Source organism: Cupressus sempervirens, chromosome 8 (genome assembly GCF_028749045.1).
Source record: "Cupressus sempervirens isolate cs-2001-9-10 chromosome 8, ASM2874904v1, whole genome shotgun sequence".
In the NCBI taxonomy this organism is placed as follows: domain Eukaryota; kingdom Viridiplantae; phylum Streptophyta; class Pinopsida; order Cupressales; family Cupressaceae; genus Cupressus; species Cupressus sempervirens.
The window spans coordinates 575,119,761-575,135,252 of record NC_143125.1 but is presented as its reverse complement, the minus strand read 5'-3'; the positions used below and the strand labels follow the sequence as shown (position 1 = coordinate 575,135,252).

The following is a 15,492-nucleotide window of genomic DNA, read 5'->3' as shown; positions in this document are numbered from 1 at the left end:
TGTATTAATCAACTCCTAGAAATATAATTATTGAATTCTTTCATTTATTTGAATATGGAAAATGTTATTAGAGGTTTGTACTTGCATTCTTATGTTTAGTACAAAGAATGAATCAAGCACATAGAGGAAAATTTACACTGAGAAAGGATACAATATTAGTATTCACATGATTTAGGCAGGCCTATTGTTCAACACTTGTATTGGTTTTTACTTGTCATATTATTTTGAATCAAGTTTCTTTTCTCCAAATATACAATTATAATTGTTTAAGCACACATTGAATCTCTAGTCATCTAAAATACCAAGACATATTTTAATAATTTATATTCTAGTTAAGAATTATTATTGATCTAATTTTTAGCTTTCCTCACCTAAAATTATAATACCATACAACAATCTTTTTAGAACAAAATTACAATCATAACTTTATTTATATCACTGTCTCATATATATAATAACAATCAATTCTACGTCATCACTGATCCGGTCTTGCATCACCAAAATATCAACCCTACAGACTATTATGCAAATTTTATTTTCCCGTCTATCTCTCGGGCTAGAAATAAACATTTAACTCATAAATTATCAACCTTAACAACATTCGGCAGGACTAAATTGTCTTGGAATACGTCTTACAAAGAAAAAACTTTAATTCAGCTATTTATCCACTTTTATTCAGAAACAATCTAAGCCATATGGATTATTTTTCAGCGACACTGTATTGATGGACAACTTTTTATATAGCCGCAAACCTTTCCAGGGCGGTAGCTTTTGATTTGTCATCTAAATCACGCAGAGCTTCGTCCCTGTAATGTGAGTATATGAAAGGCTTGTAACGCCTTGGATTCTCCTCGTCCACAAGCTCCTCAGGCGCCCAGATTTCCATGTCATTTGGGAAAGAAGTGAAAAAGGCAATTGACATCCGGTATCTACAACTTTGAGAAACAACGCGATGATCCGCACTTCGATATCTACCGTTACACCACGCCTGCCACAATTTAATCAGACACTACCTTAAAAAATTAACACTGATTATGGCGGAAGAGAAAATTTAGTACCTTAAAGGTGTCCCCCAAATTGATGACAAATGCACGAGGGAGAGGTTTGACGTTGAACCACTCGCCCTCCTCAGATCGAATCTGAAGCCCTCCAACATCATCCTGGTAAAGAACTGTGAGCAAGTTCGGATCTGTATGGGAGAGGACTTTCTGCTCCTCACTCGACATATTTGCTGGCGTATACCCGTTTATACGCAATGCTCTTGTGTATTTTTCAAATTGATAGCGATGGAAAGCCTCGGAATCGAATCCCAGGCTAGCAAGAACTATTTTCGTGACTCTTTGTGCAAGATTTGAGACACAAGCAGCGTACGTTGACATTGTCTCGCTGCGAAACGGTAAAAGAAGAATTGGATTAATTAGGAGAGAGGAAGCAACTAAGTTTAGAGGAAGGGAAATAAAAGAGGAATAACATACCACAAGTTAGGGTTCCCTTGTGGGTAAATCTTTGAACACATTTGTTCAAACGAAGCAGAGAACGTCGGGTCTTGAATAGCAAACGTCTCGAAGTTTCGTCTTTTGAAGTAAGTATCGAGTGCCTTACCGGAGACGGTCTTTTCTTTTGCCTCGGCTGGCATAGATAACAAATTTCGGCTGACATTCTCTGCCATTTCGACAAGATCTGATGGAATTCCATGATTGACAACCTGGAAAAATCCCCACTCTTTGCAAGCCTCTCTGACTTTTGAGAGCTCGGGATGGTATTCAAGGTTGTTTAGTTCATCAGCATCAAAGTCTTGAGGAAATTTGGAAATGTCGACTACAGGGAGATTAGCTTCAGAGGGAGTGGTTTCTACTGGTAGAGGCATTTTGTATATTGCTGCTATAACACCGGAGAAGAATGGATAGTCTTTTGCCGCTTGTATTGGACTTCCTTCCATTAAATAGCGTTTTCAAGAGGTTAAGTATTTTGGCCTCTCTTGAACGTTTCGTCAAAACCAATAACCCCCTGTGAAATTGGAATCCTGCAGTCATCCGAAAGAAACAAATTCTACATAGAGACGACGATTACATCCAAGAGCAGTCTGTCTTGAAAGTTAAAAAACTATATAGAAGCATCTTAAACATTGTCAAGTTGTACTCATACGAGTTAAAACCTCATTGATATCTTCATCTGCATAGCAGGGTCTCTTGGTGCTTTCATTTGGCTCTATTGTTGCAATATAATTCTGAAAAGCAACGTTGCATTGGGATCTATAAATTTTCATGTTTTTGGTTCACCGTAGTCTTTGCTTGGCCCGTAGTTGATTATTGATTAGAGAAGTTTGATACAATAAATTTCATTTATATATAAACTTTTGGCTTACTTCATTATATCTTATTTGCCTCTTTGATAATTGTGTGATCTTCATTTAGGCCCCGTTTGGTTGCTGGAAGATGAGGGCCAAAACCAGGTTATCAGAGGCAAAACCAGGTTTTGCAAAAAAACTTTGGTGTTTGGTTGGTTAAAATTATAACCTGGTTTTCAATTTCATCTTCCAATTTTGGTCAAAAATTGGAAGAAGTTTCTTCCAACAAAAAGGTGGAATTCGAAATTAAAACCAGGTTTTGAATTTTATGACAGTTCTTTTAATAATATTGTGGGGTCCACAGTATATTCATCTTCCGTGTCAACCAAACGGACCATTGGCTTTCCAAACCACAAAACCAGGTTTTCGAAAACCTAGTTATAAGATAACCTGGTTATGTCAAAAAGTCATCTTCCCCAACCAAACAGGGCCTTATCATGTAGGCTCATTTGTCAGCGAGAATATGAGTGGAATAGGCATATGTAAATTCTTAAAATTTTGAATTCTCTATTTGGATGCACCAAATCAGAATTGCAAATAGGAATACATATTCTAATTTTAGCCCAAAAAATGAGCATTTGCAATTCTACCTAAATAGGTGAAATTAGAATTAGGTAGAATTAAAATATTAATTTTTGGGTCTAGGAATTCCCCATAAAATTCTAACTGAACCAAACAAGAATAAGAATATATATCCCCATTTTCTATTCTAGAATAACAATTCCAATTCTCATATTTCTATTCCCACAGCCAAATGGACCATATTGTTTTGTGTATATTTAGTCATCATGGTTATGAGTACTAGAGATATTAAGATTGTAGAAGTACACTTAAACATAAATCATAATATGTCTTTAAAACATTACAACTCAATTTCTTATTATGTGTGAATGCCCTCTTGAGAGTGATGGATAAATCCCACTAAATGAATTGATTTCCTTCATTCTTTATGGTAGAATGAAAATTTTCTAAGACCTTGGGGCCATTGAACAATTTATATCAAAAGGCTCATACATAATGTTCATGTTCTTAGTCTAGAAATTATACTCTACAATTAGGTAGCTAGTATTCATATTCCTTGATATTAAAGTACCATTGTCTTAATCTATTTAGGTATTTTTGAATCATATACACATCCGTAATCTTTATATTATTGTGATAGATATATGGTAAAACAATCTCAAATTTTATTAATTTTAATTCTTCCTAGTCTTGTGTATGGCATCGTTTGGAGGATAGTTATAGTACTAATGAACTAAGTCCAAGCTAAGTCCATAGTAATGGGACCACAAGAAGTTACAAAAATATAGAATCTTACAATAACATCAAACTCTCCTTATATCTCTAGTGTTGCAGTAGTCATCATATAAGAGGCATAATGTGATCTATAGACTATTATTAAAGTGTTCTCATGATATTCATTTGTTCAAATCCATATTAATGGGACCACAAGAAGTTACAAAAACACCAAATCTTATGATAACATCGAACTCTCCTTATATCTCTATTGTTGCACTAGTCATCATATAAAAGGCATGATGTGATCTATAGACTATGATTAAAGTGTTCTCATGATATTCATTTGTTGAAATCCATATTATCTGCAATGAGTCCTTTTCCTTTACCTAGTTATGCACTTTTTTGTCACTAAATTGTCATCCATTCTATCTTATTATCTTAGAAAATATGGTTGAAATAATTGTATCATGTTTCATTTTTTGTTCATCTTACATATTTAATGAAGAGCATTATTGTATGGAATATGAGAGATGTACATAATTACGATATCACTAGATCTTACAATCAAGTTAACGATTATATGGTTAGCACAATTCAACATTTCTATTAGAAGTTGTTAGATTTCCTATGTTGTACTATCTATCATTATATGATTATGTTCTACATTTTTTCTAATTTATTGCTTATGCTTTAATTATACATTAAGAATTACATCAACCACATAGTTATATTGGTGTGGAGCTTTAGTAGTGGTAATATGTAATAAATATGTTACAAAATTCCAATTTAGAAATGACATATTTCTACATTGATATAATTTATTCTACGCGATCATCAAACATCATAAATTTTACCTCATGAATAAAAAAATGAGTTTTATTTCAAAATAATCTTCCTCTGTATTAAGTGATAGCCCATTTGTGAAAATTGTCAATATCATATTGGTGCCCATTTGTGAAAATTGTCAATATCACATTCATGTCACCTCAAAATAAAAGTGCTAGAAATGTTAATGTAGCATTCAAAGTTCTACATGGACCTACTCTGAAAGCCCTTTTACTATTTACATCACTATGAATAAAAAAAATACAATAGTAGGGGTTGTGGTTGATCCTTCCTACAAATTTGGTGTGATCATGGATGAGGTCTTCTCCATGCTTGGGATATTTTGAAAATTGTGCAATGAATGTACAATGCTACCATATCTAAACATTATGAACTATATGTTTTGTCTCTAGCATCCAAGACATTGATGGTCCTTTTAGGACTTAATGTGGTATCTAAAACATTCATTGCATCCTCAATATGGGCCTCTTGTGCATGGGTATGTGTATCTCATGCGTAGTTTCTACATTGAAGGCACTTAGTAGTAAATAGCTTTTTGAATTTTTGCAATGTGGGTGTTCTACATAAAATCTAGGATGTTTGATAGCATACTTTTGAATATTGTGAAGCCTTGTTTCTAACCATTTCTTACATGCTTTGATAAGGTCCATTCTCTCTTGACATTGTCTATTGTTTAAAGTATTTAATACATATATGACTAATGAACTATCACATAAGTTTTTTCAAACTATAAAACCTCTAGTCCTTGCCCCTACATCTCACTTCACCTCTTCTTTGTAGTGTGCTTTACCTTTTGTTCCCTCCTTTTGAAGGGATAAGTAAAAGAATTTTACCTTGGAAAAATTGCATTTTTCACTTAAGTCCATGCAACTTCAAGATGTACCTCTTATTCATGTAATTGTACCTAGAATGAAAAATAGGAAAGCACTTGTGGAATAAAAGTCTAGGGTGATCCTTTTTAATTCCCATCCTTAAAGAAATCCTTAACCTAACAATTTATGGAGAGGAAAAATTGTTATTTAAAGTTCAATCATCTTCAAAGCCTATAAGGATACTACCTGTTTCTTTCATTTGTCCTTAAAACATTAGGACTCTCATTTGTGGATAAGACTAATAATAACATTGTGGTAGAGCTACCTACTCCATTAGTGTAGTGTACCTCTATTATAGTTATGGTAATGATAACCTATCCTATAAAGTATCATACTATAGACAATTCTCAAGATTTTTTCCTAGTTCATATAGGACACTGGCACCAATTGGTACAGAAGTATAAGTATTATCAATATGAAAGGGCTTTATAATGTCAAGCTACTTCAAAGGCCAAGAGTTAGACAACATCCCCTACTTATATTTTTCTGAGATATATTTATGAACCCTCTCACACTTCTATTGCATTTACATTCCATCTGATTTCATAATTTATTTGTCTTTTGGTTTTCTTTGTTTTCTCATGGCACAATTCAGCTAAGAAGTCTAGATCAATGGATTATCACTTGATTGAACATCCCACCATTTTCTCAATGTATGAGAATCCTACATATATAGGGTGTCATCCGAAATCATTTTTACTAAGCTTGTCCCATTCATAGATCCTCACAATAGCTTTCCTTGGGCTATTAGGCTAGTTGTAGTGAAGAAAAAATTCTTCTCTATTATTCAAGCCTGACTTTGAGCATAATACTATGCTTAAATTTAAGCATCAATAATTAGGTTTTGCATCTTTCCTAACTTGATTGCTATTTTTTTGTGGAAGCTCTTGTTTCCCTTGAGCTTTTCACCACCAAATTTCATAGGTTGGAGATGTGGCTCATGTTGACTTGACCCAATTTCAATCATTTGTATCATTTGATGCATGCTTGTTTGACATTCTTGAAAATATTACTATACTTTAAGTTACATGCAAGTATGAAATTGAAACCTTTGTTTAAATATTATTCATTAGAAAATTTATTAATTAACTATATGGAAGCAATAATATTATAATCATTTCTAGAAATTCTCACTTTATGATTTATGAATTGAGATTAATAATTTACCATACAACTCTAGCACACACACATAACAAATAATATTGATTATAAGCATTTTAAAAGATTTTACTAATTATAAATATAAATAACTTATAAACATTGTCCAATCAATTGGTCAAAATCAATATAACAAAAATACCTTTTTAATTAAATATAAAAATATTATATAGAAACAGAGAGGTACACAAGCACCTACAATTTATGAAAATGAAAATTATAATATAAAAATGTTTTAGTACAGTAATAAAATCTAAGTAAATTTCAAATATCATTTAATATATCGTAATGTATTTAATTAAAAGTATGCTAAAATTGCATCGGATAATCTGCTTCTGTGTATAGCAAAAAGATATCTTAACTGAAGGAAGTTTTGTATTGATTACATTGTTCAATAATCTAGAATCAAGAACAACTGGATCAATGATTGTCGCCAGAAAACAAAAGGAAGCTACCGTATTTCATTTTATGAGATGACATAGAGGGAAATACATGTCATATTATTTTATTCAAAATTTCAACAATCAAACAATGGGTATGCCCGCGTAACTGTCTATCAAATTCAGAAGATTGATGCCCTTGGGGCGGAAATTCTTATCGAAATACTGCTTGAACTGGGCGAAGCTGAAACGCCTGTAATATCGTGGATTTTTGTCGTCCACAAACTCTTCTGGAGGCCAAATTTCTTTATCATAAGGAAAGTGAACAAACCAGGCAATAGATAGCCGATCACAGCACCCTCTAAAAATAAGTCGGTGCTCTGCACTGCGAAATATGCGATTCGTCCATGCCTATGTTTTACTCACAAAATTTAAAGCTCGTTTTAATAGGGACCGTAAAATAAATTACATCTGACAAAGGAAGAAGTTGGGAATTAATTCACACATGTAGAGAGTCGGCCAAATTGATAACAAAGGAATAAGGTATGGGCTTCACATTTAACCACATCCCTTCCTTGCTCCTAATCTGAAGGCCATCATTGTTCTGGTATAGGATCGTAAAGTAAGCAAGATCAGTGTGCTCAAACAGAGCTCCTTCATTGTCTGTGAACTTTCCATTGGAGTAGTAGTGGCTTAAACACATGTAAGCTTCACAGTCTTTGAAATCGGAGTTGTAGAAAGCATCCACGTTTAATCCGAGGCTCGCAATGATGATTTTGCTAATCTTCTGTTGAAGATCTGCGATGGCAAGTGTATATCTCCCAATCGTCTCACTGCCATACAAAACACAACTACAAATTAGTTGATTTAAACACAGTGAAAGAGTTGGGAAAAGTGTGGATCTCAAATTACCTCAACTTTCGATTTTCATTTTTTGGCCATATTTTGTAGATCAATTGATGAAGAGAATCCGAATTAGGCATTTTCATAAGGCAGAAGGTCTCCTGCGATAAAGAACGCATGTAGCTCTAAACGGGGTTTAATGTGATGGCTCTCTCTTTAACCTCTGCTGGCAACTCATAGAGTTCGTGGATAACACTTTTTACATTCTCCAGAAGATCTGTTGGAATTCTTGTGTTTACCACACGGAAGAATCCCAATTCCTTGCAGGCCTCTCTCACTGTGGTCCACCATATAGTGATGTTGAAGATTGTCCAATTCAAACTGTGAAATGTCAATCACAGGAATAATGTCTACTTCTCTTTGCAGCGACAAAGGCATGATGAACGAAGAAAAACTTGAGTAGATTTTTGAATGCCTCTATTCTTAATAGATTTTTTAATGTCACGGACCATTGTCAAGATGGACGTAGTATATATGCACTGGTGAGGCGATAGGAAAGCTTGCAAACAGATCGTCATTACAAATTTATTTACTGGTTCTCAAAACAATAATAAAATTTGATGACGTATAGAAATGTAATTGACGAAGTCGACACATTAATTCTTATTATTTGATCTTAGGCCAAACAGACACATTGCCACTTTGTCAATAACCAGTCTTTCGTCTAGAATGAATTTAAATGTTTTCATAGATGTTGATAGCACTAGTTTAGTAGTTGGTAGAATTTTTTAAGTGGCATTCGTGGATTATTTATCTGGGTGCTTTGTCCTGATGCCTGTTTGCCACAGTGTATTTATGCTTAGAGCTATAAAATAAATAATATAACATCTCGTTAAAAGTGACATTATTGTTTTCAGAAGATATTTTTATTAGCATTTTGGAATTTTGTAACTTGTAATCTTGCACCTGTTGTCCATGTTAGAAATAGTCAAAACAAAAATCACACCTACTATGAAGCAGTCAATTTCTATTATAACCGCACTATAGGTGTGCAACCATATTTCCTTTAACTTTGGTAATAGATATGGATGCTGTCCTCTAGAATAGGTCATGTAGCTTTATCTCCTTATCCTCTAGAAACATCTTTTATTAATACACTCATCTCATAGGCTCTCTATATATAGAGGCCATTGCATAGGTTGTAGGCAATCAGTTTGATGAATAAAGTTTGCTTCTCTCTTAAGTGTTTATTTCTGATTTTCATTGCCTAGTATATTAGATCTCTTATTTTTATCATGGTATTAGAGCAAGGTTTAGCCAAGTTCAGCTGGAGATTTATTTAGAAATTCAGCTAGAAATATTGCTAGAGGGTTTTTCTGCAGGCAAATAGTTTGCTGAAAATGGTTTGTTTGCAGGGCTGATTTTTTTTGGAGTGATATTTGGTTGCAGGGCTGTTATGCTGCTAGAGTATTGCTAGATTTGTTTGAACTTGATCTTTTTGCTAACATGGGTTCTTCAAATGAAGTTTTGCCTATCTTTGATGGAAGTGGTTTTTGCAGATTGGAAGATTGCAGTCAAGAATGCTCTAAGAGAGAAGGCTTTATGGAGGATAGTCAATAAACAAATTGGGGAACCTCAACAAACTGATAAAGAAAAGGAGTTGTGGAAATGTAAGTTGGAGCAAGCTAGAGGTATTATTGGTAAAGCTTTGAGCCCCAATCTAAATAGAAGACTTGTTGATATTGATAACCCAATAGAGCTATGGGAGACTTTAGAAAAAGATTATAAAGATGCAGACATGGCTAGCACGTTTAGTATAGAAGAAAAACTGATGAATTTTGATCCATCTTATTTTGAAATAATGTCTGATTACTTCAATGAAGTTACTTTTTTAAATACTTAGGTAAAAAGAATAGGTGTTGAATATGCAAAAAAAGATTTTTAGTTGATTGCAATGGTTGAAAGTAAGCTTCCCCAGCCATATAAAGTTTTTAAAGAATCAAGGAAAAGGGTTCTTCAACTAAATCCCAATACCCCCTAGCAAACTTTTGATCAATTTTGCAAATCTATTTTAGATGAAGAAGTTCAACTTATTAAAGAAGGGCATATTAAAATGAATCATGCATATACAGCCAAACGTAAATTCTTTAGAACTGATGGAAAAAAGAATTGGAAAGGAAATAATAAATTTTGAAATCATGAAGGTTCTAATCATTTTTCTAGAAATGATGGTGTCGAAAAGCAAGCTGGAAGAAAGCCTTTTATTTGCAGGTATTGTGGAGGTGAGAATCACATGGAGTAGTTTTGTTTCAAGAAGAGGGATAATGAAAGGCAGCAATATAAGCCCAAGCAAGAAAGGTTTAAGGATGGAAAGAAGGATAATCATAGTTTCGTAGCTATCTCTTTAAAAAGGCAAGAGAAATCAAATGAGGAGGTAATTTCTACACCCAAAAGTAAATCTAGTGTTAAAGGGGGATACTTTGCTTCAGATTCTAATAAAGAATGGATTTTAGATTCAGGGGCATCATCTCACATGACTGGGGATAGATCTTTGTTTATTGATTTTTATGAAGGAAAAAATTCAGATCAAGAAATTTCTATTGGCAATAAAATGAAACTTCCAGTTTTAGGAACAGGAACTGTTAATGTAACACATGGGTCTTTGAAAAATGTTTTATTGGTTAAAAGATTGGGGGTGAATCTTATTTCAGTATACAAAATAGTTCAAGCTAGATATGAGTTTGTTGTCAATGCTGATCAAGTTATTGTTAGAGATAAAAAAGACCCAATCAATACAATTTCTATTGGTAGAGTTGATCATGAAGAGGATCTATTTAAATTTGTGGGGTTTCTTGATTATAAATATACACTCTCTCATGCTTTTATTGCTTAGACTGATTATATGTCACAACTTTGGCATGCTAGACTTGGACATTTAAATTATAGAAAATTACAAGATATGGTTAGAATGGATATGGTTAGAGGATTAACAAAAATTTCAGCTTGTGAAGGTGTGTGTGAAGGTTGTGTGTTAGGGAAACATCATCGAGATCCTTTTGATTCAGGTAAAGCATGGAGAGCTAATCATCCATTGCAACTTATTCATAGTGATTTATGTGAACCAGGATATCCTTCACTTTCAGGTGCTAGGTACCTTCTCACTTTTATTGATGATTATAGCAGGAGAGTATGGGTTTATTTTCTTGAAAGGAAAAAAGAATGTTTGAAGTATTTCAAAAGTTTAAGGCATTAGTTGAAAATTAAAGTGGCAAAACAATTAAATGTTTAAAGACAGATAATGGGGGTGAATATTTCAATTATGCTTTTGAGTCATTTTGTGAAAATTATGGTATTAAGGTGCAAAGAACAGTTCCTTATGCTCCTCAACAAAATGGGGTGGCTGAACGAATGAATAGAACTCTTTTAGAAATGGCTCGTTGTATGTTGCATTTTAAAAGTTTGCATAATAAATTTTGGGGTTTGGCTATTTCTTGTGCTGCACATATTATAAATAGAATCCCCACCAAAGCTCTCACAAATATCACCCCTAAAGAAGCATGGAGTGGTAAGAAACCTCACATTGGATATTTTAAAGTATTTTGGTGTATTGCTTGGGCCCACATTCCTGATGCACAAAGGGAAAAGTTAGAACCAAAGAGTCATAAGTGTTTGTTTATGGGTTATAGTGAAGAATCAAAGGCTTATAGGTTATATGATTTGACAACAAACAAGGTCTTTGTTAGTAGAGATGTGAAGTTTGATGAGCATTCACAACTTATAGCCACTCCTTCTCACTCTACAACACCAAATGCTTCTCATTTTTTAGATATTTTAGGAGGAAATGGAGACTACATTGATGAGGATGAGTTGTGCACTTCTACAAATGATGAAAATACTAGTGAAAACAACACAACTAATGCTTGTAATCAGACATTTTCTGCAGGTAGTAATGATGAAGAAGATAACTTTTCAGCTAGCCAAAAGACAAGGAGTGTTGAAGAAATATATAGGCAAGGCTCAAAGATCCAAGGGAGGAATGGTAGTGCTCTCATGGCCAAAGTATTACAAGTAAATGACCCAAGATCATATGAGGAAGCTAGAGGGAAGAAAGAATGGGAGCAAGCTATGGAAGAAGAATATGATGCTTTGGTGAAAAATAAAACTTGGGAACTTGTGCAACTTCCCAAAGGTAAGAATGTCATTGGTTGCAAATGGGTTTATAAAACAAAATTTATATCAGATGGTGCTATAGAAAAATTTAAAGCTAGATTGGTTGCTAAGGGATTTAATCAAAAAGAGGCTGTTGATTATGAAGAAACTTTTGCTCCTATCATTAAAATGAATACAGTTAGAATTATTATTTCTTTGGCTACAAGTCTTGCGTGGCATATTCATCAAATGAATGTAAAAAATTCTTTCTTAAATGGAGATTTATATGAAGAAATATATATGAATCAACCACCAGGTTTTGTAGATCAGCAACATCCTAATCTTGTTTGTAGATTAAAGAAGTCACTTTACGGGCTTAAATAAGCACCAAGAGCATGGAATGAGAAGATTGATAGGTATTTTCAGTTTCATGGGTTTCAAAAATGCAAATCAGATCCAAATCTTTATGTGAAGAAAGTGCAAAATGAAATTATTCTTGTTGCAGTTTATGTGGATGATTTACTCATAGCTGGACCAAATATTGGGTTAATTAGTGATTTCAAATTAGATCTTAAAGGGGCATTTCATATGAGTGATTTGGGTGAACTGAATTATTTTCTTGGCTTGCAAATTAGTAGACTTCATGATGGGTTATTTATCTCTCAAGCAAAATATGCTTTGAATCTTTTAGATAAATTTAACATGCTTAAATGTAAGCCAACCCCTACTCCTTTTCAATCTGGAATTAAGCTTACTAAAGAATGTATTTCCAAGAAGGTGGATGCTACTTTATATAGACAGCTTGTTGGTAGCTTGGTTTATCTAACACAGTCTAGACCAGACATTTGTTTTGCAGTCAATTTGGTATCTAGATTTATGCAGGAACCAAAAGAAACTCATTGGTTGGCTGCCAAAAGAATTTTATGATACATTTGTGGCACCATTTACTATGGCATTCATTATAGTTACAACTCTTCAATTTCTTTGACTGGCTTCACAGATTCAGATTGGGGAGGTGACATAGATGATAGGAAATCTACTGGAGGTTATATTTTTCAGCTTGGGTCAGGTCCAATTACATGGAGCAGCAAAAAACAAACTACTACATCATTGTCCTCATGTGAAGCAGAATATAGAGCAACAAAAAAAGCTGGAAAGGAAGTAGTTTGGATTCGCAACCTTTTATTTGAGCTTGGTTTTGCACAAAGTTTAGCTACTCCTTTGTATTGTGATAATCAAAGTGCTATTCAAGTTGTAAATAATCATGTTTTTCATGCTAAAACAAAAGACATTGAGATTGATTTTCACTATATTTGGGATCTTGTTCGAGCAAATTTTATTAACCTTCTCTTTTGTCCAAGTGAAGACCAAGCAGGAGACATATTTATTAAAAGTATGCTTGAGGCCAAATTTCTGAAACTACGGGGCATGCTAGGCATGATTGAGGTCAACATTAAGGGGGGATAGTCATATAATGTTCCCCTCTCTCTTTTTATGTTGTAAATAGGTACCTAACAAGGCTCAAAGCCGAGACCTATCTCATCTAAATTTTTTATTGTAATTTCTCCCACACATTATCATTAGTGGTAGAAATTAAGGGAGGATGTTAGAAACAGTCAAAACAAAAATCACACTTACGATGAAGCAGTCAATTTTTGTTATAACCACACTATAGGTGTGCAACCATATTTTCTTTAACTTTGGTAACAGATATGGATGTTGTCCTCTAGAATAGGTCATACAGCTTTATCTCCCTGTCCTCTAGAAACATCTTTTATTAATGCCCTCATCTCATAGGCTCTCTATATATAGAGGCCATTGCATAGGTTGTAGGCAATCAGTTTGATGAATAAAATTTGCTTCTCTCTTAAGTGTTTATTTCTGATTTTCATTGCCTAGCATATTAGATCTCTTATTTTTATCAGTCCATAGGCCATTAATTTTGTAGTCAGTGTAGGTGGCTTTTGTCAATGGTTTGATACTTCTATGGCAAGGTTGTTTAAATTTTATTTTTATATTTTTATGACATCTATGGCAAACAAATAGAGAGACTCCATCTGTTTTCTAACGATTTTCAAGGGTGACTACGGACCATCCAACTTAGAAATTGTGGTAGTAATATCAAGCTATTCATTTTGGTTGCATAATACAGTTTTCTTGTATATTGATTGATAAGATTATGTTTCAATTTTGCTAGTAAACGTCTTTGTGCACTAGCGTCTATTTTATGTGGGCCTCATTGTAGGTTAGTATGTAGAGGCTTGAAGAGAAAGAAGGTGAGTGGGCTATGATCATATTATAGAGTTCATGGTTTCTAAGTATTCAACGGCGAAGGTCTTTTTATGTGTTTTTTCATTTTTCTTTTTATTGTAGTTTGAAATGATGAGTTTTAATAAAAGGGTTGTAGTTCAAGTGTTGATTACAATTGGCGAGGATGATGATAAGTAGTGATAATATCATTTATTAAGGTTTAAATACCTGTAGGCACGTTTGGGCCAAGCTTGACATCTAGATGAATTTCACAAATGAGATCTCATTCCACTTGACTCTTTAGCCAAAAAAACATTCTAGTTTAGATGTATGCTTGCTCATAATGTTCTATTCCACTATACAAATAGTGTAATGTCAATATCTATGTATCCTGGAATATTTCCATTAAAAATAGAAGATTTTTTTTTAACCTCAAGAAAATAGTTTATTATGATTGTAACATATTCACTCACAAAATGTTATATCACTAAATTCTAAATCAACCTAGTTGAAACATTTAGAGAATCCATGTTATAGAGGTGCTCATGTTCAATCAAAATATAGTTAATACTGTTGAGAAGAAGAAAGTTTTATTATTTGAAATGAGAAAACAATTAAAGATCATAGTCCTTTTAATAGATTTTTTGTTATTGAAAAATGAGTAATTTTTATTAATATTATATAAGAAAAATTAAATAATAAGATATGCATAAAAATGTTAAAAAATTTAAAAACTTCTCACAAAAGAATCAATTTAAGGATATCTGACCTTAAAGTATAATTATGTAGTAAGTACTATGCCAAGAAGGAGGTTTTGATCGTCACGCTTCCCCACAAATGTCAAGGACTATGGCTTCAATATTGTGCAATCCACCAATGAGTGTGGCACGGGGTAGTATCTTCTAAACAAAATTCTTTCCTTCAAGATGACAGAGAAGAAGGATCCGACCATCTACCATAGACATTAGTCTTTAAGATTCTTACATGTAGGACTATTTGAACGAATCTCTATAAAGTTTTTAATTTCATTGGGATGAGAGGTTGCATCCACATCAATGGCTGAGATGAAAAGTCGAATCCAATATCAAAGGGCACCTAGCAGTCCAAAAGCTATTAGATATAGCCCTGGCTATGTACCAAGACAGAATCTAACGAAAGACAAAATAAAATTCTTCAGATTTGTGAAAACATTGTAATTTTTTCTATTTTTTTGTTGTTTTTGATTACAGTACATAAAGATCATGAAGGAAGAATGCTATTTTTTAACAAAATTCATTGTAGTTTCAATATTTTCAATTTTAGTCAGAGGTGCATTTTGTCTTTAGAGGATAGCCATGGAGGATAGCCATATCCATTAGAGATAGCCAGCTCGTAGAGATGGCCAACTTCAAGTGCAACGTTACTTACC

The 15,492-nt window shown here is 33.4% G+C and overlaps 2 pseudogenes; both read right to left on the bottom strand.

Moving 5' to 3' along the window:
• Positions 1-736: 736 nt before the first annotated feature.
• On the bottom strand, positions 737-1,939 carry LOC149543710 (C4-beta,C20-epoxidase pseudogene; annotated as a pseudogene).
• Positions 1,940-1,959: 20 nt separating this feature from the next.
• LOC149543709 (taxane 9-alpha-oxidase-like) lies at positions 1,960-8,123 on the bottom strand (annotated as a pseudogene).
• Between the last annotated feature and the right edge of the window lie 7,369 nt (positions 8,124-15,492).